General features: G+C 46.4%; 1 protein-coding gene and 1 non-coding gene across 20 annotated transcripts in view; both read left to right on the top strand.

The window, feature by feature from the left end:
• Positions 1-24,408, top strand: part of LOC144936193 (uncharacterized) — a 109,473-nt gene that overhangs the window by 43,673 nt on the left and 41,392 nt on the right. For 11 of the 19 annotated variants that reach the window (XR_013637402.1, XR_013637399.1, XR_013637398.1 and 8 more), the window contains one exon: positions 22,313-22,366. The exons of 6 other annotated variants lie outside the window; for them this stretch is intronic. The gene's annotated coding sequence lies outside the window, so the exon portion shown is untranslated. Of the gene's footprint in view, positions 1-1,788; positions 3,980-15,585; positions 15,821-22,312; positions 22,367-24,408 lie in introns of those variants that run through there. 2 more of the 19 variants (XR_013637403.1, XR_013637407.1) reach the window with 2 other exon arrangements.
• Positions 18,018-18,216, top strand: LOC144936327 (U2 spliceosomal RNA). Its single transcript, XR_013637417.1, has one exon. It is a non-coding gene; the product is annotated as a U2 spliceosomal RNA (small nuclear RNA).

Here is a 24,408-nt window from a genome sequence, read left to right as displayed (position 1 = left end):
GGGGTGAGAGGGCCCTGCCCAAGTTGCCTGCTCTCTTCACATCCTCAATGCCTGAACCTCACTGGCCCGTGGTACCAAATGTGCAGTCGCACCGCCTGCGCCCTCGATAGCCACGCGCCGCTGAGCACTTTGCGTCCGCGCCGCTGAGGGTCGTGAAGTTCTTTAAGACGGAAGTGTTTCCGAAACCGTTACAGACACCCCTGACAGCTGTTATGGATGATTTCACAGATATTCACCGGCTCCGGCTGTAGCTGTATGAATGTTTTTTTTAAACGAAGCACCCAGCATGATGCACAGTATACATGACAGCATTGTTTGAAAGTGTGTTGAAGGGAGGAAAAAAATATAGAATGGGTGTGTATTGACAGGTGCACATGCGCGTACATGAATCAGGAGCTACAAAGTAGAAATGCTCCTGTTTTGTGCTTTGTTTATCAGTGCTGCAGACTGCACAGTTCAGTGAATTAATAAGGGCATGCGTGTGTGTGTGTGTTTGTGCATGTATGTGTGTTTTGTGTAGGGAGCGAAGCCGCAGTGGTTAATTCATTGTGCTATGAACCCGACGATCAGAGTTCAATTCCACCTCGTGGCCAACAACGAATATCTGACCCGGTCCTGTCCTGGGTCTCCCCCAGGTCGACTCAGCGTTACAATGCGTACTTTGTGTCACGCGTTAAATGAGTACCTGGCGCAATGTTTCAACATTAGAACTGGGGAGACAAAAGTGGCCGGGCATGGTGGTGACCACCCACCCCCTCTTGTGCCGTGTCGGCCTTCAAAGGTGCTCACTAATGGAACTTGCTCCATCAGTCTGTTAAGGCGAGATTGGGAGGGGAGGGGTCTTTTTGTTTGTGTGTATGTGTGTGTGGATATGGATGGACAAAAGTGGCCGGGGGTGGTGTTGGTTACATCACCTTCTCGTGATGCCCGCTTGCAGCACTTGCCCCAACCATCTTTTTAAGGCTATGCGGGGCATCTTTGGCTTTGTGTAGGAGGGAGGGCGCGTTGACTTAGTGGTTAGCAGGCTGCATTACGAGCCCAGTGACCTGGGTTCAAACCATGGCCATAATTCACTTCACAGCTGATATCTGAACCCAGCCTGAGCCTCGGCTAGGTCGACTCAGCTTGCAAAGACAAAGGCAACGCATGGCGCTGTCCACGAGGCATGTAACGACGCATCAGCTGATTGAAACCGACTGCTATGTTTGCAATGCATGCATCGAATGGCGCGTGTGATAGCCGATCATTTTCAATCTATGACAATTAAGTCCCAATTTTCTATTCAATTACGTGAATACACCCACACAAATGAGAGAGCAAACATGAAGAATACGAACAAACGAGATATGAGAGTTAAAGGCGTAGCCCTGCAATTCCCTGTTCATGCCACTACTGGCCGAAGGGAGCTCTGGAGAGCCCCTCTGAAGGGCATCCTTGGCCTACTCTTCCATGCTGGCCAGAAGTCTTGGAAAAGCTGGGAGTACAGACACTTGCCCCCACGGCCTGGATAGTGCTGTGCATGGGTGGACACCGCGCATAAAACAGGTGCTGTGGGCAGCCGTGGGGCTGCGTTGCCAGCAGAGGACGTGCAGGAAAAAAAGAACAAATGTTGTACTGTGCTATGCTCCAGCGTCTCTGCTCTCCGGCTTCACCATTCCACGCTGAGCGGGGTGTTGAAGCATGTGCGATGAACCCCCCCCACCCCCACGGCCCTCGCGTTGTGAGGAGCAGCTCATCCAGCAGTGGATTGACATGTTATCCGTGTGCATATCTCTCACTTGGAAACAGGGGGTGATTTCCAGCAATTGGTGCCAAGGTGGTGTGCACAAGGGACAAGCCCTACACACGGAAGACACGGAAGCCGGGCCTGTTCAGGTTCGGCGATCCAGAAAATATTTACGCACCCGGCACACCACATCCACAATTACCCTCGCCATGGCTGTGGCCACGAGCCCCAGCAACCGAGAAAAAAATATTTCAGTGGTAAACCAAACCCTCCCGCAGTTAAGATGTTTAAACTAAATTGTCAGACTTACACGAGGCGTCATCCTTCTACATTTGAGTGCAGTCAGAACCTCATTGTGCGGGCGATGGATTTTTTGTTTAGATAGGGGGGGCGGCAAACAAAAGGCACTGCTCAACAGAGGAACCCAACGGGCCCTTTAAGGAGTCGTTAAACAGTCGCTCTTACAAAAGGGGCCAGTTTCTACAATTTACGCGGAAACCAGCGGCTCGTTGAGAGAATTATCAAACAGTCCGGCCGGCAAACGGCTACCCGAAACGACGTCTCAAGTACATTCGTACGACTCCACTCCTCTTGAGCCTACATTCTTTTTGTTAGTTTTTTTGGCACTGGCACCTGCGGTGTCAAAACGGCGAAATTCGTGGTAAATGTGGCCGCTCACTCGCTCGCTCGCTCAGCCTCCTCTCGCGACGGGCCTGGCGCTGCCTTCCCACATGCATTGATGCCAAGGCCACTTTGTGATAATAGGACGGTCCCATATGCATAATGCATGTATAAATATGTAGCGAAAAAAAAAGAGTTGACACGGGAGTGCTTTAAAAATGTATGAGCATTGTGGAGGTTATTTGTACTTTATTGTTGTGTGACAGAGGCATGAGATTGTTCTCATTTAGACACTATATATTATTCCGAGATGATTTATGCTTTAAGCGTTTTAGCCAACCCCCCCACCAATTTAGAAGGGTGGCTATGGACATGCAACTTGCAGAGTATTTGCAAGTCCTATATTTGCCTTCAAGTAAAATCCATTCTACATCGACTTAACATGCCCTAATCACATGAGCACTGCCTTTGTAATAACTAATTAAAATGTAGAGTCATCTTGTCAATGTACTGCTAGATGAATGCTCTCCAAGCCATGCCACCTACTGTGGGTTGTTTGGCCATACTTTACCATGCTGGTCAGCGAGTGGTTGGTAAAGCTGAATGGGGAGCGGTGGTGTAGTGGTTCGGTTAGCGCGCTCCGCTGCAAACACGGCGACCCAAGTTGAATTCCTGCTCACGGGCCAATATCGGTGACAAATATCTGAACCGGTCCTGGGCCTTTCCTAGGTCGATTCAAATTTCTAATGACTACCTGGTGAATTGCGTAAAAATTGCCACTGGAGAGACAAAGGCGATCAGGCGTGTTTCTGGCCACCAAGCTTCCCCCCCGTGAGCTGTCCTGGCTTTCTTATGTACACACTAACAGCACTTTCCCCAACAGTGTGTTAAGTTTATATGGGGGATCTGTATCTTTGTCTTGGTAAATCTGAAGACACAGAACTAGTTCAGATATCACTCACCACTGATGTTGGGCAGGTCTGCAAATTGATTTCAGGTTGCCGGGTTCATATCACAGTTTGCGAAGCACTCTGTCACCACTCCATGCCAAAACTTTACCGTATAAGAGAATAATACATGATGTGCTTACATTTGGCCACTGGCCACGACGCTACTCTTAACAGGAGCCAAATGCCTGAAACGTTCGCCGATTATGTGTACGTGATTGCAGATGTCACGAACATCGCGAGTTTTATCTGTGCTTGTGCACCGCTGCCAATGCAACCCCCTTAATTTATTATTTTCGAATCAATGCCCGGGTTCGAACGGTGCTTTTCGAGGTTAGCGCACTGTGATCTGAACCGAGGCGAACTGAGTTTGATTCCCTGCCACAGGTAACGTCGGTGGCGGGTGAAATATTCACCCGTCCTGAGCCCCCCAATTCACCAACCGGCATTGACCAGCATGATAAAGTATGGTCAAACAAACCCTCATGGCCAACAACAGTAGAGTGGAGGTCTTCATCCAAAAGTGGATTGACGACAGGCTGTAATTATTATTATTATATCACCAATGTGTGAAAGTTATAAACCTGTGGGATATTAAAATTATGCCATGCATGATTTATTATTTGTCTATAACTTGTTCCTATCGCATTAATACATTTCTTCACCGAGCATGTGCAATGGAGCACACACACATACTCAAGACAAAGATCCCCCACGTAGCCAACAGAGACTTGCGTGGCAAGTGCTGTTAGCGAGCACCTAATGAAGGCCAAGCCTGGTGCACGAGGGGGCGATGTGGCCAGAACCATTCCTCCGTCTCCGCAGTGCCAATGTTTACACGTGACACAAAATACTCATTGTAACGCAGAGACAACCTCGGTGAGGACGAGGACCGGTTCAAACATTCCCCCCCGCAGTTGAGCGGGAATTGAACTTGGATCACGGTGTTCTAATCACTGCGCCACCACTCCAACGTGCACATATGGTCGCGCGCACGCACGCACACAAACGTGCATTCGCATTGTTATCAAACGAAAAGGTCCCAGTCACGTGTCGTGACCTACCTATTGATAGGCCGGCGTTTCCGATAAATGATGGCTCGGACACGAGAAGTCGAGGCTCGCTGCGCGTGGTGCAGCTGGTAATTTGGTAACAAATCTCCGGGGCTGCAGATAAGAAGAGCCCTCCACTCGGTGTAACTTTCACGCTATCTGAGTGTGCTCCGTGGCCTCGGGGTCATCGGATTATCTTGAGCGAGGGCACAAGAGCGACACTTGTTTTTGCCGATCAGTGGGGGGGGGGGGGGGGGTTCAAGAAAGAAAGAAATAAAGGGAGAGAAAAAAAAACCTCTCCCCATTGTTCCGTCACGTGAATGCGACGGCACAAGCACTTTTTTTTTTAAGTTGCACTCGGTAGAGTAGCGGCAAGCAACCAAGATAAGCAGTCGTGATTCATATGCACTTCAGATTGTACACTGTTACATTAATTATGCTCTTACTCTTTGGTTCTTTCGGTAAAGTCACGTATAAAGAGAAAATAAAAAATTAAATACTAGCATACGACGTTTCGATTGCAACACAAGCAATCATCATCAGGTATAAATGAAATAGAAACACATATCTAGTATACTTAGAAATGTAATACAACAGAGAGTCGGATAACAGAACAGTCAACACCCTACCTGGTTGATTACGTTCTTCCTGAGAATGCTAAATTTTAGAGAGAGATAAAACACAGCACCAGGGACATACAGAAAGACACATAAGTAGAGACAGATATCACAGAGATACATAGAGAGAGAGAGACATACATAGGCACACATTTTTAATTTATTATTTTCTCTTTATACGTGACTTTACCGAAAGAACCAATGAGTAATTCCTGCAGTCACGAAAGCTCCAAATTAATTATGCTCTTGTTTAAAAAAAAAAATTAAGCTGCCCACTTGCGACCAAATCACTTGCAATATTCTCGCCTCTTGTCCGGTTTACTTTGAACCTGTCTGCGTGACTTTACCGAAAGACCCAAAGAATAGGGTTTCGGAAGCTAAGCAGGCATTTGAGCCCGGATGATATTGCTTGTTGTTTATTGCAGACTGCGAGCCGACGCTGTTGTACCGTACTTCTATGCTCCCGCTTCTATGTTTTTCCCTCCTTCACCAACCGGCGCCGATCACGTGGTGAAGTGTAGTCAACTAGCTCTCATGACCCGCAAGCTTTGTGGAGGTCCTCATTATCCAGTGGGTTAACAGAATGGCTGTGCACGTACATGTATCTCGTGGGGTGGGAATAACGGTGGGATAGTCGCAATCAACTGATCATCTTGCCACGGTGGACAAAATGAGTAACACTTTTTGGTTGGGGGAAAAATATTTATCTTATTGGAAGACCCACCTCTGCCATAGGCACGTGGGATTTCCACCACTGACTGAGAGCTGTAAGCAGAAGATGAGCACAGGCCCACACTCACTTGACCAGAAGACTGCTGAGACTTTCGCTGTATTAATGTGTGTACTGAATACATTATTAAAAGCGTTTCAGTGATGTTTTTGACGTTTTGCACACACGTGATGTGAAAGCGTTCTCATTTTTGGCGTCTTTTTTTCTCCCAATTATATTCCAATTGTGCTATTGGCATCGCGATGTCACAAGGCGGAGAGATTTCCATTTGTAATTTTCTGCAGAAAGCACTTTTAGCATCACCTTACGTTAGGGGACGGTCTCTTGAAGGGTGATGTCACGGAATTTCTTCTGAGGATGCTTTCAATTGTCTCTTATTCACTCTGGGGCGTGCTGCACAATCCCACACGCCCTGCTCGAGAGGGATTCATTGAATGGCAAGTCAAACCAACCGACTTTTAGTCGTCAAGAGTTGGCAAAACTGCTGCATCAAGTGGAAACCAAATCGAATGTTGGGATTTTTTTGGAGCAGCCATTGGGTGACCATGCTGAAATGACACTTGAGAACCTGGTTTAATATTGAGCCATTATCTGGATTTTAGTACTCTGTCCCTCCAGGTCACTATTATCCCTCTTGGCCACCTTCTTTCGGCAAACAGCACGTGCAATGACATCAGCATTCAGTAAAATAACATCTTGTTCTCACAATGTATAAATAGCTCAGCTACGTGTGTTCAGAGTATGCACTGATTGTAAAACTCTCTTCCCGGTAGGCACATTGGCATGCTGCTTTTTCATTATCAAGCTCAGTTTTTTTTTTATATATAAAGGCAGCCTAACCTGATCTCGTTCACCTGTTTATTCCTTCACTGTGATCCTGGTTCACCTTCGATAACGTACCGCTAGGCATACATACCCTGACGTGTTTCTCCAATTGTGTCTCTCCGACAGATGTCTTCAATTCCTTTAGTAGGTATGTATGTTGAACTTCTTTTCACCGTACGTAGACAACCGTGATAATCGGATGTGCCGGAGAAGGGCAACACACTAACACACAAACATGAGTTTGTGTTAACCTCGTTGGCGCCTTCATTATTTTTTGCTCATTTATCTAGAACCCCGCATTTGCAGCTTCATTAAATTCTTGAGAAAAACATATCCCCTTTAAGTGATTTCCATTGGTTGCTTTAATGACTATCAGCTCGTGTGCCGGAGCCAGATGGATCATTGCCTCGCGTGACCGTGAGGGATTGGCGACAGCTTGCCAGGGAAACTTTCAGCCAGCAGTGGATAGTCAATGATTGACGCTGCGGCTGCTGCCGCTGATAGTGACGACGATGACGACGACGACGACTTAACAAAAAATCATTCATACAACTATCGTTCTGTTCCTTGCACGTGTGTGTAAAATATATATAATCACAATCGCTCTCGCTCCGTGGAGCTGCGGGCAGACAGGCACACGCACCGTGCATGTGCCGTCGCCTCTGTTCTCCGCGATCCAAACGTAGCAAAGCACCAGAGAGAGATCCATTACAAAGGGCCCATGCACGCAACGCTTTCCCCAGATACCGCGAATATTGATTACGGGTATTTTTGGGCTTTCCCCCCCCCCTTTCACCCAGAGCACCCCCCCCCCCACCCATTACAATATTCACCCAACTCCGATTTAAAATTCTGACCTCACACAGTTTTGGCTTACACAGCTCTCTTGTTTGTGAGGCAGGAGAGGCCAGGGCCATCACTTAACGCCATCTAAAAGGGGTCTCCCGCCTTTATATCCTCCCCCTCCTCCAGCAACAACCTCCTCGTTATTGTCTCGTGTGATCTGTCTCAATATGCCGGTAGCTGGCAAGCAGCGCTCAGCCCCAGTCACGCCCAGATGGTCAGGCGATTAGAGAGGCAACAGCTCATATGCCGTGGGGCATCAAACGTCCGGGGCTGTTGGGCAAAAACCTTGCAGATTTCCTCTGTTTGTTATAATATATACACACACGCGCGCGTGTACACACTGTGTATATAGCCATTGCGCAAGTTTAGAGATGTCACATTGATGGCCGGGAAGAGTTAAGTGGGCTTGTGAAGGACACTTTGTCACAAGGGGTGATGGCCGTTGCTCCAGACTGTTGGTGGAGTGGAAACCAAAGGTGGGAGCCGATCCGAGAGGACGCCTAGCGTGGAGACGGAGCGACGGAAGCCACTCGTGTGCAGGTGCAAGGTGGATTGTTGCGTCGCAGAACAATGACAGATTGCGGAGGGCTGCATCCAGCAGTGGATAGAACATCACTGATGATGATGATGATGGCGAAACTTTATTAAATTAAATTAGAAATATTCTCAGCGAACAATAATTAGTCCACTTAATGTCTGTGAAACTCACACAATAGTAACGTCAATTGTTTACCCATGTAGAACTCGGTTACTTGTTTTCTGGCTGAGTCCTGGATTGAGATGTTTGGCCAATTCCATGTATGAGTTTAACGACTGCAGATTTACCGATGACAAACTGCAGTCATTAATGCAGCCAATATAAATAAATTTAGAGGCTCTTATCAATTAAGTAAATGAGGACATTGTCTGGCTCAACATGTATGACAAAAGTAATGTACAACGAGTGCATTAAATTAAAGACTACAATTGTTAGAGGCGTCAACATTGTGAAATAAAGAGGCAAACACGACAGCGGAAAATGAAACTGATCATGAAAAGCAATCTTCAAAAAAGTGCATATTATTCTGCAATGACATAGGAATCAGATACGTGGTCACGTGCCTTGAAAATGGAACAAACGCTGATGCATCGTGGGAATTACACTGAGTAAGAAAAATGAAAACACATGGATCAGAGAACACGCGCAGGTTAGACATTGTCTTGACTGTTGGGCAATGTGGACGTCGCCCGACGGAATGATGGCCGATGGGTGAGACTGGTGAAAGAATGTCAGCCAAAGGAGGCAACGCAACCAAGGTGATGAGCACGGCAGAGATGAAGCAATGAGATGAACTTGTATGAAGGAGCGAGACGGATCAGGTATCGCGAGACTGTGAGGGGTGGCATCGGAGTGGAGTGTCGATCGTCCGGCAGTGGATAGACCATGGCTTCATGTGGGAGGAAGGGCAAAAGCCACCACGCACCCACGTGGCGTGACGCTACGCACTGGCGATTCCTGGCCACCCGCAGCCCTGGTGACCACCCATCTGAGCACTAACAAGGCTCAATCCCCGCTAAACTTCCATGCTTTGATGAGATCGGGTACTTCTTTCGCACCCTACGTGAGCCCAACCGTGCTAATCGGATGTACGGATTGTGATTGTATAAACTCATCCTGGGCTTCCAGCAACAACAAAAACCCAACTATTGTCACGACTCGAGAAGAAGCTCAACTCGTGATGTAAAAACGTCTTAAGCCGCTCTGCTGCGTTCACCGTGTTTGTCTCTGCGCACAGGTGTGTGTGTGTGTGGGGGGGGGGGGGGTGTTTCGCCCGCTCTCATTTGAAAGTTAAACATTGCATCTTCTTGGTTCTTTCGGTAAAGTCACGTAGAAGGGAAATAATAAAATAATAAACATAAAACATCTTTTTTTATTTTTATTATTTTTATTATAAAATATTTTTTTATTATAAAATAATTAAAATAAAACATATTTTATTATGTTTTATTTTTATTATTGTATTATTTCCCTTCTACGTGACTTTACCGAAAGAACCAAGAAGATGAATCCCTGCAGTCACGAAAGCTTTAAATCGAAATTTAAAACATTGCAGTTAAATATGGCAACGGCAAAATTGTACTTCTGTTGACGCGCTTACGCGGACGCGACTGGGTGCCCCGCTCGACTTTTAACGCACCGCGGGAGGAGGATGACGCGTCGTTCATCAATTTGTCATGAGCGCGGTGTCTGGCTGGTCGCGCGTTTTAGCCGATACATTTTTTGTTGTTGTTGCCGGAGCGCCGGGGTGGGAAGAGCTTAACTCTTCATCGTCAGCTACACACCCTGGAGTTGTCGCGAGTCACCTTTCATCTCTTGTTGGTATTATTGTTGTTGCTGTTGGCCGATTATTTGTAAATATACACGTTGATTTATTTACGACTTACATACCAAGTTCCCCGAGTGAACTCGTGTCGAGGTATCGGATATCCGCACGTGGAAAACGAGAGTATTTTTGGGTTGGCTTTTTTTTGTGTGTGTGGATTATTCATGAGAACAAAATTTGATCCGAACAGGATTGTATATTGTTGCATCTTCTAAGCCCGCTATGTGCTAAAAATACATTTGTCTCCGGACTTGTGTTTCTCGTTTAAATACAACGCCGGCAAAAAAATGTACATCCTTCTGAATCGCTTTTCTTATATCTATGGGACCCCCTTTTGCCAAGATCAAGATGATTTTAAAAAAGAGACGTTATCCTTTCTTGCAATAAATACGGGCGTTATCATCTTGATGCTATAACACCTCCGATTAGAACGGTTGGCTACGTACGGTTCGAAAGAAGTTCAACATACCTACAAAAAGGGGCACATGGATATAACTGCTGAACCAGGCCTATGAATAATCTGGCTTTTGCATTGTCCTTGTCCTGTTTGCCTTTTGGTGGCTTTTCGTCCATAGCATGGGTGAGACAAGACCATAAAGGAGGTTGTCTCTGATGGTGGGGACAATCAGGTTTAAGGACAATTTGTTTGCATGTTTTACCAAAAGTATGTGTGGGTTATTGCAGACTTGCTGCTTTGTAATAGGTGTCTATTTGGTGTTTGAATATCTTGACACCTCGATTTAAAGCTTTCGTGACTGCAGGGATTCATATTCTTGGTTCTTTCGGTAAAGTCACGTAGAAGGGATTTCACACATGATGACGATTGCTTGCGTTACAGTGGAAACGTAGTGAGAATTTGTATTGTTTTATATTAATATTATTTTATTATTTCCCTTCTATGTGACTTTACCAAAATAACCAAGAATATCTTGACACCTGTATTTATTTCCAGAATCGGTAAAGCATTTTATTTGTATCACATGATGGGGTTCTTTTCACTTACCTCACCACACTCATCAGTGCAGTTTGATGAAGGCCGGTCGCATAGACATACGGTACAACATTGGATTGTGTCGCACTGTACCCCCCCCCCACCACCACCACCCCCTACTGCCCACAACGTAGCCCCCCACGCAACTTGCCTATGACAACAATCGGGGCGTGCATGCTGGTCGCACGTGCAAGCACTCGGTGTCCAGGCCGTAAACCTGCTTAGCTTCACGATATCCCGTCAGTAGTTGGGCTATGAGGCTCGTCTCGCGACGATGATTTTGGAGTCGCGCATGAAGCAGAACCTCCTGCCACGGCAGTGTGTGAGGTGGGGGCCTTTGGCTCGGCTGAACCCACCGTGCGTTGATGTTTCACTGGCCGCAACTCGCGGCTTTCAAGTGATAAACACTCCCCCCCCCCCCGCAGAAAGGGGGAGGTCTTTGACTGGCATCCACCCCGCATAGATTTTTTTTTGTTTTGTTTGGCTATATTTTTTACTTTCTCTTTTTTGTAAAATAAAAAAAAATGCCCCTATTTGTTCTCTTTCACCCAGAGCAGCACTTCAAAGTGGACGCTTCAGAGGGAAGAGAGAAGAGCATGTTCCATTTTGTATTTTTCTCTTTCCTCTTCCGTGTCATTTTTTTTTCACCCTCTTCTTTTCCCTCCTTTTTGCCACTTTAAAATATATTTTTCTGACGGGGCATCTCGCGGTGGCTTTTGCCCGCGCCTTCCTCTCTCTCTCTCTCGCACGCTCGCAGAGGCATGCAGATGGAATGCCTCCAAGCGGCGGTGGTCGATGTTGCGACGAAAAAAAGCCTCGAACGTTTCCTGCGCTCGGCTCCGCGTGCTACTTTCATCGCCGCCGCCTTCACTGTCGCTTACCCCGCTCCGGCAGTCCGCTGGGGTTGATTTAACGGCACGCGTAAAAAATGTGTCCGAGAGGGCACGTGACTCCCATCGTAACCATTGCGCGTGTGCGCGCCACGTGGCCAGCACGTCGCCTTTGGAGCGCGCTCGAAGCCTCCGTCGTCAAGCCACCAAGCTTGACAGGAGCTGACCCGCGTGGCTGCACTCCTCGGCCACGGTGGCCCTTCTTGTTTTTTTTGTAGGCCCGTCAAATTCATCTCATGAAACCTACCCCGATGTATCTCGCCCTCACCGAGCATGCGATTATTGTCAGGATGCACCCGCAGCACATGCTGTCGGTATATTCGTTCATCGCCAACGCGAGATGACGTTGGCGATGGCATTTCCACCGTACACAATTGTCTATTCTGCTCTAGCTCTCACCCCGTGTATCAAGAAAGGCTGCTACGCCTATCGCTTAATGTACTTATGTTTGCCCTAACGTTTTATGACTTGACTGTACGGATTTATCAGGGGAGGGTGGGGTGGGCTCAGCCCCCTCCTGCCCCACCACTGCTGGGCTGTTTCGACTGCTCCCGACCGCCCATTCTTCATCCCTTTCATCCAGGGCCCTGGAACGTGAGCAAGTGGCTGAGCCGAGAGAGGGGGTTGAGACAGACAGAGAGAGAGAGAGGAGAATCGTGGCCGCTGCGCGCTTTGCGGCCGTGCCGCGGTGTTTCGGGCTTCAGAGTCAATTAAATGTATCTGCGGCCGCCCCATCGGGGGAGGCGGTTCAAGACAGCCGCTTTAACGTCGCTTTCACGTCACGGGTGATGCACGCTGCCACGGAGGCCCCGGACCGAGGCTGAGGTTGATACTTTCCGACAAGATAGACACTCAATAGCTGGAAGTGAGCTTTTAAGTGATTCAGCATTCGGAGGCACGTGGCAGTGCTGACCAAGGGAGCACAGCGGTGCTCGTACACTTCCTAAACGTCGGGTGGATCGTTCCATAATCAATGCTTCCACCTGCACGCCCTACACGAGCTCTTGTGTGGGTGCAGATGCTCTGGCTCTTACGAGCGGAATGTTCCTAGCAGTCAGAGGGGTGTTTCGGAATCGGATCCTTGCAATTAAAACGTTGCTGTTAATAGGGTCATTTTGTTTTAGTTTGTTGTTCTTCCCCGACACCTCCGATTGACATTGTTGGCTTCGTACGGTGTGAAAGAAGTTCAACATACAGCCATGTCAACGCTCCCAGAGTGTCGTGGTGGACCATTCTGGCTCACACAATTGGTTAGTCACCTTCAGTTTCGATTTAAAGCTTTCGTGACTGCAGGGATTCATCTTCTTGGTTCTTTCGGTAAAGTCACGTAGAAGGGAAGTAATAAAATAATAAAAATAAAACATAATAAAATAATTATCACGACGTTTCGGCCACAACGCAAGCAGCCGTCTTCAGGTGAAGAATGAAACACCATCATAACTTCCATGAAAAATTCTAAACACATTTTTGTTTTGTCTGCCAGCCTGTTGGGCCTTCCAGGCATATGTTACCCAGCAGTAAATGTATAGATACGCAAGCTCTGGAGCCGTTTTCATTCTTCTGTGGCTCATCAGTTGGGTCAGGCCTGCTAGCCAAATACTGCTGCTGTACTAGATGTTATTGGTAAGTGCCCACTCTCAACACCGTGGTCCAGTAATGGAATCAATTCATAATCCTCAATGGGTTTATGCAAATCCAAGCGTGGAGCAAGTCATAATTTATGGCTGTGCTTTCCCAAATGCCCTGCAATCGGGGAAATATTCATCACCGCACAGAAATGTGTACAAAACCGCCCAGCCTTTGTGCATTATGCAAAAATTAAAACATCAGCAGTTCCTGAAGATGTGCACTGTAGTCATCTTGTCTTCGGTCACCATCAAAATACATTTGAGCAAATGTGACCAACTTCTCAAATGTATTTTGTTTGTGACTTAAGACCAGAGGGCCTTAATGCAGTTCTTCACGAACTTTTGATGGTTTTTGCAGAATCTACATCAGTCCTTTTTGCATGTGTTATTTGAAACGGACTGCGCTATTTTTATGGTATGATGGCGTTTACTCGCCATTTACAGTTTAAATTATGTTCATCGCATGGCAGGCTAAGGCAATATTTATAATTCTCACAGCTGTTTTTTATGCCAAATGAAGCATTAAAACAAACAAATAAAATGTGACTTGTGTTTGTACAGCCTTTGGTGGTAGGGCCAAGCCCATACATTTTCTGATAAAACGCAGTTTAAACGGACTTTAATCACAGCAGCGGAAAAGCCACATTCAACCCCAGATTCGAACCCAAGTTCTCAGTGTCGCATGCTCTGATCCCTGAGCCACAAGAGCACCACGCATTGCACATTCCACCAGAAGCTTGGCAGATGTTGTCCCCTTCAATTTATTTGGCAGTGAAAATTTCTCGGTTGAAATGGGATAATATTTATTCATGATTTATTATAAAATCTTTACGCAGGATAACAACATTAAACTGCAGACAACTTGTTTATGAGTGGCCCTACGTGTTTTATTGAATATCTCTGCAGACGAGTTTTTGCTGCTCGATTTGTTTATAAGGAGGCTTTTTTTGTTTTTTTTATTGAGCGTGTTTATATGTGTATGATCAATGGAAACCACTTGTTTTATGATGAACATGGGCTTATGGAGGGGCATTTAAAAAGGCCATCTGATGCAGCACTCTGCAAATAAAGACGTAGCTTTGTCACATCATTCACGGGATGCCCTCGTGTTCTGGCAATCAAGGCTCAAATTTTTAAAAAAATTATCTTCATTGACAAACAATGAAACAAAAACCTTTAGACACCGAAGGGTGGAATGATTTAATCGATTCATTGAGTCGCATAAATGATTAAACTGACGATACGTGCATAAAAATAAATTATGCTTCATATGTATTTTCTACGTAGTATATTGAAGTCACTACTGCAGCAAATGGAAGCGCTACCATTACAAAAATAATGAATCGATGCTTAAATCGAATAATGGGCCGTTAATGCTGACACTTCAGAAAATCACAGTAGGGTGGTGGAGAATTATTCAAGCACTGTTCGACGCATGATTAGCACGATTGGCTACGTACGGTGCGAAAGAAGTTCAACATATACACGTACGTGTGGGTTATCCCACACAAAGCCAAACACTCATTTGTGGATCTGGCCAAACATCCCAATGAACGAGGACACTTATGAATTAAAACCTTGATACCCAATGAGGTTTTTCTGTGTAAATAAATTAAAATAGTATCAACCTGCAATGCAAATCAGTGGCGTGACTAGGTAAGATATCACAATTCACCGACCCTAGCATACCCCCAGCAATTCCATGAATGCTTGAAATTCAGTCGCGATTCCACTCAATAATCGATTCTTTATTTAACACGATAGGACATTCAGCAAAATCCATTTATGGTCTGTATTCCCCCCCTCCCCTCCCACCTTTACCAACCTGCACCAACCAACGGGGTGAAGTATGGTCTCATAGCACTCATGACTGACATTGTGGGGAAGGTGTTCATCCAGCTGTGGCTTGACAACATTGAATGTAGATGTACATAGGGCTATTCATCTAGCAGTGGAGTGACACAGGGCTTATTTAATAATCTGCATCTCCCCTCCCCGAATAATAATTGAAAAAACCCATAATAAACTAAACTAAAAAATATATATTTGTATTTTACCAAGTAAGGTCCACTGAGCCATATACTGTAGCTCTTTTTTTTCAGAAGCGACCTGGCCAAGGATGATCGCTCAACAAAGTAGCTTATTACGTGGAAATGTATTAGCAACCAAATACTATAAACGCGACCTTGTGGGTAATTTAAGGCCAGTACTATAGCAACAACAACAAAACAAATCTGTAATTGATTTTTTCTTCTTCTAATCCTTTGACAAATATGCCCAGATGAAAGGTAAATAAATCTTTAGTCGCTTTAATTTGCCGCGCCTGTCTTGTTCCTGCTTGTATCCCAGGTAGGCTTGGCGGAGTACAAACACTGCCACGCTGCCAGCCTTTGGAGGAGCCCCATCTCTGAAGGCGCCCGCAGCTCCTTCGCCGCATTAATTACTTCCCTAATCCCTCGTTTTCGAAAAGAAATAAAATAACCGGAAGAAAAGGAAGAAAAAAATCCACACTCATCGCTCGCCCACCAAATATCTATCAATACAAGCTCTGTTTTAATTAAGCAATTAACAGAATATTAAGGGAGAGGCAGGGGTGGGGGTGGAGGGAGGGAGGGTTTTTCGGGACTGTATCTTTAGCTGGTTATGCAATTAAAATGAACGTTGAATAATTCATCAAGGGCCACACTGAGTTTCGTTTGGCAAACTCATTCAATTTTCATGCCCGCCGTTTCGGTTGTCCCCGCCGTGTCGTGTTTCGCTTTGCGTCGTTGCGGCCGCATACGAGAAACTTCTTCCAGTCGGGGATTTTTTTTCGCGTTGGCGTATCGTGGTTTTTACCTTCTCCCTCCCCCTACCCGTAAAGATGACACGAAAATGTTGCGACTATTTGTTTCTCTGTCTCTCATTGCCACGATTTCCACCTCCAATTTTGTGTTTGCTTCATTTGCTCGAATTATTTTTGTTTTATTGCGTTTTGCCAACTCGGTGTGACCCAGGTCACATTTTACAAATGAGAATGTCCTGGCCCCTTCTTGGGTTCTCGCTTGCTTTAAGCAAATACATTTGAACTTCAACTGGATTATTATGTTAAGGAAATGCCCTCTAGCCGTACGAGTGTTGTTTGTCCACTGGGAGCCCTATGCAGAAATGTTTTGAGGGTCCCCCCCTCCCCCTTATATTTGATAAATATGCTTGTGAGATGACGGAAGAGATACAGACAAGAGATACCATTGTAGCGAAAGAAGATAAATGTGCGCTCAAAGCAGGGGTGTTGTGAGATGAGAGAAGAAATAAGCAGATCGAGAAAGAGATGTGAAAACTTAATGGGATATTTATTTTAGTTTGCTTGCTATGTTCATTAGGATTTGCATTTGAGCTGATATGTGATGCGCCCATTGTTTTTGTTTACTGAATCTGGGGCCCTTGAGCCATTTAGGGTCCTACGCTTTGCCTTGGTTTGCTTGAGCCTACCACCGCAACTGCCATGTAGAATTGTAGAGCAAAAATGTTCGATTAGAAAAAAATGTATTTCACACAAACTGGAGGTCCTGCTTTTCATGGGTTAGGCTCATTAGCAAAAGAGGCGATCGCTCGTTTGGTAACATTGGGCCACAATTATGGGTACTTGTTTTTTTTTATTCCCATCAAAATAAATAGCACTCGGCACGTTTTTTTTCATTTATAACATCAACGCTTAGATCCGCAACGCGTTCACAAGCCGGAAGAAAACGTTATCGTAGCCTGGGTTCCAGTGCAGTAATTGCATCCCCGCCAATGCGCACGTGTAGACCAATAAAGTTGTGGGCGACGATGTGCTCTGCAACGCCCTTACATAATTCTCTAGTCAGCAAAGGAAGCTGGCGTGGCGTAGCGGTTAGCGCGTTGGACCTGCAATCCACACATCAGTCTCCCGGTGTGGCACTTAACACAATGGGGCAAGTTTCTCAAATCCGCCCCTGCCTCTGTCCTCCCAGCGGTATAAACGGGTTCACCACATAGTAGCAGGTTTTTACCCTTTAAACTGATACAAAAACTGACACCTTTATACAAGGCATCATGTTTGCAATAACCACAACACAAGCAGTTAAAATGCAAACGGAAAGAAAACAACTCTGATAATGATATGCAGTGTCCTTGAAGTTGATTGGTCCACACCCGACACAGCTTTTCTTAGAGCCTAGTCTCCATTGGTGTTGGACCAGATGGCGTCATCTGGTCCAACACCAATGGATGACGCCATCTGGTCCAACACCAATGGAGACTAGGCTCTAAGAAAAGCTGATGGCGTCCTCTGGTCCAACACCAATGGAGACTAGGCTCTAAGAAAAGCTGTCTCGGGTGTGGACCAATCAACTTCAAGGACCGTGCACATCATTATCAGAGTTTTTTTCTTTTTGTTTGCATTTTGACTGCTTGTGTTGTGGTTATTGCAAACATGATGCCTTGTATAAAGGTGTCAGTTTTTGTACCAGTGTAAAGGGTAAAACCTGCTACTATATTTTGCCACTGGTAAAGGAGATGTCTCATAGGGTTCACCACAGTCGATTGGCAGGTCACGTGCAGTGGGGTAAAGCGTCGTTACTCCGACATCTTCCAAGACATCTGCCCAGTTTGGAAGAGTAGGCCAAAGTCTATCTGGTGGGGCTGTCCAGAGCGTCTTCTGGTGGAGGCCATTCCGCCAACGGTAACGTGAAAATTCAATGCGCAGGGCTGCACCTTTACCTTTGTACTACTCAGCAATACAATAGGCACGAGACTCATCTTCAAGGGTCCAGGAATTGATCGCTTTTCACCCTTTTTGGCTAAGATCAGGTGCAGTGTCTGTTCTCATCCGTTTAATATCTGATACAGACCACATTGTGGTACCTTACATGAAATAGATGTTTTTTTTGTGGGACAGGCGGATGGAATAGGGGCTTACTCCGTCCACTCCGTCCACTCAGCCTGGACTTGCAGTACTTCCCCGCTTGAGGAGGGAAAACATTAAAAAAGAGTCCAGCATATGGGGTATTTCGTCAATGTTTGATGAGAGAACACGGCTAACTTTGGGAAAACTAACAGATAACAAGTAAAAACTCGAACTCCAAGCAAGAGAGATGATAAATCTACTTGCCCTGGTGCATCCTACAGACTCCTCATTGCGCAGGTGGTGGGTGCCTCACACTCACTCCTCCTCCTCGATGTGTCAGTGTGTGTGTGTCAGTGTGTGTCAGTGTGTGTGTGTCAGTGTGTGTGTCAGTGTGTGTGTCAGTCTGTGTGTGTGTAGCGGTTTGCGTACCGCTGCGCTACGAACCCGGCGACCCGAGTTCGATTCCCGCTCACGGCCATCACCAGTGACGATTATCTGAACCGGTCCTGGGCCTCCCCTAGGTCGACTCAGCCTCAAATGAGTACCTGGTGTGGTGTGTAAACATCGTCACTTGGGAGACAAAGGCGGCCGGGCGTGGTTGCTGGCCACCCACCCCTTAGTGTGCCGTGCCGGCCTTCATAGGTGCTCGCTAACAGCACTTGCCCCAACAGTCTGTTAAAGCTATACGGGGGATCTTTGTCTTTGTGTCAACCACACCCAGCAATTACCCGTCGCCTTACCTCAGCCGCAGCTGTTGCGAGGTTTGAACAAAAGGAGTAGATCGGGCCACTGGCGCTGTGTGTTATTAAAAACAAAAAAGTACAACTCATGGAAATAAATGTAATCTGTAAAATGTAAGGACTGAATGCAGTCTTCATATATATGTACACGGACCTCCTAATACCTCATCCCACTCGTCGAGCAAAGATAAAAAACACGTAGGGCCTTGATATTTGGTTGCACGAATGCATTTAGGGTTTGGCGGACAGGTGTTAGGTCGAGAGAAGCTACATGTGACTTTTACACCTGCACATTACAATCGGCTGCTGTGAACACTCAGCGCACATGCCACAAGTATTGGCCGTTTAAAGAGAAACATGTTTTGAAAAATGGTAAAAAAAAAAAATACGTCAACTTCGTCCAACAGCGGATTGACAAAGGTGATGTAAAAGTAAAAAAATAAGTTTTTAAAAAATTGGTAAGTACCTTTGCACCAAAAATGATGAGTGCCTCCTTCACCCCGCACCTCCACTTAGCACGGTTTGATTATGTACGGTGCGAAAGAATTTCAGCATACACACACACCACATCCACATTATTGGTTCTTTCGGTAAAGTCACGTAAATAGAAAATAAAATAAAAGTAATAAAACATTTTTTTATATTTTACGTAGATTTTTTATAAAAAAAAATTATCTACGTGACTTAACCGAAAGAACCAAGAATATGAATTCCTGCAGTCACGAAAGTTTTAAGTCAAATTTCACACCACATCCAGCCACGCTAGTGAGTGTTGCGCTGTCATCTCAGGTGTTGTGCTCGTCAACCACCTCGCGGGTGAGCTGACCCAGAGAAGTTGTGTGGGGGGGGGGGGGTTTCTTCTGCGCATTACATCTGATCCTTTCGCCCTCTCAATCTCACCCACTGCTCCATTCACTTGCACGCCAGGCATAGGGTGGCACGTGAAGTTTCGCGAGTAACGCAAGCGCGCTACGTTGTACGTAGACTCCGCGTATCGTGTCCGATGCCTGCTCGGCAAGTGGTCCGCGAGGGCGAAAAAAAAGTGTTAATTGGTCTTCTTGGTTCTTTCGGTAAAGTCACGTAAAAGGAAAATAATAAAATAATAAAAATAAAACATAATAAAATAAGATAATTTTCACGACGTTTCGGCCACAACGCAAGCAGCCGTCCTCTTCTACGTGACTTTACCGAAAGAACCAAGAAGATGAATCCCTGCAGTCACGAAAGCTTTACATCGAAATTGTGTTAATTGGCTTTGATGTCGATCCACTGACCGGAGAAATGGCGCTGCTCATCCAAGACACGTTACAAAATTAATGTCCATTGCCAATGAATAAGGGATAAGAAAAAGTTGAAGTTTGCGGCGCCGGAATGTTGTTTGGGAGAACGCTGTTGTGTCACACTGCTGTCGAATCCGTCCGGCCTTGCTGCAAGAGAAACGCGGATAACAAGAGGCAATTGCCCCCCAAGCTACCACGGCTTTGACAATAAAGCAACTCCTCTGCCCAGAGTTGCAAACGTAGAGCAACAGGTGTCAGCTGAAATGCGTAATTAAAGACGTGCCCACTCTGGGTTGTACCTAAGAAAGCGGCGAGTGGTACGCAATTACATCGGCTCCAGCGGTGCCCTTTGGGATAAATTCGTAGAAAAAATCCTGACCACATTTCTCTCGTCCCTTTCTCATTAATTCGACTTCGTTGTGAGCGTTTAACTGTAATCAAAGGTCACACGCAGAATGGATTGGGCTCGGGGAGGTATTTAATAGACCCAACACTGGATTGGAGTGAATTAGCAACGGCGCAGGCTTTAAAGGAACAGCGTGCCGAGGGTGAACAAGTTAAATTTACGAGGCACGGTTTTTTAGAGATTAAGAATGTTATCTGTGGTATGTTAATGCTACTTATGCTCCCGTATGCGGTGTAGACACTGCATAGGGTATCCATGATGATACAATCCGTTTATACAAAAGTATAATTAGATCGAAATTTGAACTGCATGGTTGAATGGTTCGGGGTTGTGTGACAGATGAAGTGTTTGCCAACGAAAAAAAAAACGTCTGTTATGAAAAAAAAAGCTTGAGTGATCTTCAACAGCGCAAAACAGCACAGAAGTGTTGGACACGCTCGCCGCCGAGGTGCTTTCGAACATCTGGGACTTTCTCTCAAACCTCCGTGCGATGTGCGTCACCGGCACCACGGTGGACACGTGTAAGACTGGAGAGCTGAGACTCGTAGTATATAATCTTCAGCCTACCACGTGTGTGCGTGTGCGTGTGTGGTTTTATCGACTCGGCTCAAATTTGTTCAACTATTATGATTCATTAATCATCGATTAGACCTCTACGGACACCGTGCATTTATACTGCGTCTCAGTGATGATGTTATTTGAGGAACACATCCTGGCAAATCACATGCACAACCAAAACCCACGTATCCGTTGCTTTGGTTGCATCTGCATGCATGATCAGACACGAAGGGTTAACGCGCATGTATCTCCACCCCCCCCCCCCCCCTTCTCGACAACCTTTTAAGCGGCTGTTGCTGCTCTTCTGTAGTGAATCCCAAACCACAACCCAAGATCGGATTTCTGCAAAGTGCTTTTTTCTTTACAAGGCTGAATCTTGCTCGGGCTGCTAAAAACTTCCCCGAGATGAGATTAGTTTTCTGACACTATCCTTCCCCCCCCCCCTTCTCTAAGATCAACCTCGAAAGATTGCCACCTAAGCCCTTTCATGTCGGGCGAGAGATAGTCAGAGCCGAGGCTGGGCCATCATTTATTGATAAGGCCTGAAAGAAAGAAATGTAATGAAATTATCAATGTTCCTGAATTAATTATGAACATGAACAGCAAATTTGAAATCTCTGGAGTCAGGATCTCATTTCCCAGGCAGTTTTAGGGGGTTTGTGTTTCGGCAGGCGAGCCGCAAGGCCCCACACTCGCTCCCATTTCCACCGTCGCGCGCTCGTGGCTGCAACTTTTTGGCATTCCGTGGCCAAAAATCAAGCGGGACAGACCTCAGCCCGCGAGGACGTCGCCAGGAAAAGCCCGCGAGAAGTTTCCCCAACAGCCGAGAACTCCGGACTCGTACGTGACGACCGACTACGATCTTTCGGCTGCGGGCAAGCGAGCGTTAGGACAGCGCGATTAATTAAACCCGCGAAGGTGCTTTTGGATTTGTTCTTTTTTTGTTTGGGCTTTTTTGTTAGTTTGCTGTTGTTGTTGTTAAATTTTGCCCGTATCTATCTTATCCCTCCGGGCTGAACGACGCTAGTGGCTACTCGGGCGCGCGTGGGAGATCTCTCGCTCTGCTCGCACGGATCGACGCGGTGCCGGCGACTTGGCTAATCTCTCGCGAGCCCCCGACGGGCTGGAACCTCCTGCGGTGTCACCCCGCGCGCTCGCTCCCCGCGCTCGCTCGCTCCCCGCGCGCGCTCGCTCGCTGAGCCCGCGCTGCGTTCGCTGATTTATCGATTCGCTCGTGCCCCAGGCACGCTGCCTCGCCCCGCCAGGCGGACTGCCTTCCTCTCTCAGGTTTCCGGAGGTAAGTGGAGGAATGACCTGACCCTGTGCTCCGTGTTGTCGCTGCTCGTTGCTCTGTGTTAGTGCATGGAGACGTACAGTGCGTTCCCGCACGCGCGTGTGTGTGTGTGTATATGTGAAATTGCGCGTGTGTTTTTTTTTTCCGGTTACATTTGGTTCCTCTTATTAAGCTGCTGTGTGACAGGTGTGGCTTGTTTTTTTTTTGCGGCGTAGCAGCACAGATTGACACCGGTAGTGGCTCGCTGTCCGCACGCTGCGCTAATGCAAAAAGTCATTCACTTCTCATGGCTATGCTGCCTCTGTCCCGCATTTGCCGTACCGACCACGGTTTGACGCTGCAATCGTCAACTGTGCAGTTTCTGTTCTCTGTTGGCACGTGGAACATGTAGCCAGATACGAGCAGAAAAACCGGAACAATTACGAAAGTGTCTGTTGGAAAAAAAAGATTATGTTAATGCGTGTTTTTATTTTATGAATTTGTCCACGAGATTACAATAATGCTGTGTTAAATATCTTGGGCATAAAGGCTTAATTATAATCCTTTGGCAGGTTTCTATGAGGACCCTGAAATGATGTTCATTACATTCACGGAAGGTGACTCGTGGAGTAATTTACATCGCGGTAACCTCGTTTGCGCTACATCCTTTTGTAACGCGTTGCTCAGAGCAATTTGCTAGGCGCGCCTGGGTTTCGTGTTTTTTTTTTCTCACAAATTCCCCTAGATGCCCACTTCTTGCTGACAAGAGCTCTGAGCGAATGCGGCTCTCCGGTGACACGTCCGATGTCTCGTAGATGCGCAAATTACAAAAGGCTACACAGTAATGAGGAGACAAAATCGTCGGAGCGCCGCTGCATCCCGAAGCCGCGCTGTAATTTTGTAAAGCTTGACTGAGCTTGACCTCTCCCGCCCGCTTGTCATGTTCTTATTTTATTAGGCCGTGGGATAATGTAACGGATATTGAGACGAGTCTGTGCCGCAAATTTAATTTCGGGGTTCATTAGTTTGTGTTCCTGGGCCCGTTGGACTGTTTATTGTGACGAATTGGTGTCTTGCGAGCTTTGCCTCCGGACTGACGTTTATAAAAGAAAGCAAAGGAAGTTGAGGGGGGGGGGAGGGGGGTGGCGAGGGGGGTGTAGAGGCGGGGAGAGTAAAAAAAAACACCACCCCCAATCTCAGCCCTATGAAACGTGGAAGCCACCAACAGTGTCATCATCCACAATAGAGGTTTTTTTTGGGGGTTATGAATCGCGTAGATATATAAATGTGTCGTCGTTAAACCCGCCACCACCCGACACAGCCAACCAGTAAGGGTCGCCACTAGTCCAGCACGCCGGTGTGTTGGAGAGCCAAGCCATAACACGCCGGCGTGCTGTACTAGTGACGAGTTGTCACGTTCTGTTCACGTGACAACCCTTAGTAGTTGGCTGTGTCGGGTGGTGGTGGGTTTAACGACAACACATTTATATATTTACGCGATTCATAACCCCCCAAAAAAAGCCTCTATTGTGGATGATATTGGTCGCGAAAGCCTACTGCGTGTTAAAGTGTCATCATCATCGGTGTGACTCGATTTGTCCACCGCAGTGTCGCGTCGGTGGATGCTCTATGCGATCGAATGCGCACTTCTTTGCCATGGCGACGGCATGTGGGAAACCTTCATCTGGCAGTCGAATGATCATGGCTCCAAAACGATAAGCGTTCGCGCACATAACACTGTGCATTGGAGACATGATATCCGTGCACCCGTACTTTGAGCGAAGGAGACCTGACTTTACTGGAGAGTACGAGACAACAGCATGTTGTAATAGTGTTATTATAATTTCTTTTAGTCGTGTTTTGCATCTATGTACATCTAATATAGACACAATATGTATGTATGTGGAACTTCATTCGCACCGTACGTAGCCAACCGTTCGAACTGGAGGTGTGGGGAACGACAACAGACCAATACAATAGTGACTGACATGTAAATTATATTGATGTTCTAGAAGGGCTAGAAGGCTGATATCTGACACACTATTAAAGTCAAGTCTATTATTATA

This window comes from Lampetra fluviatilis, chromosome 15 (assembly GCF_964198595.1).
Source record: "Lampetra fluviatilis chromosome 15, kcLamFluv1.1, whole genome shotgun sequence".
NCBI lineage: Eukaryota > Metazoa > Chordata > Hyperoartia > Petromyzontiformes > Petromyzontidae > Lampetra > Lampetra fluviatilis.
This window is presented reverse-complemented; position numbering and strand designations above follow the sequence as displayed.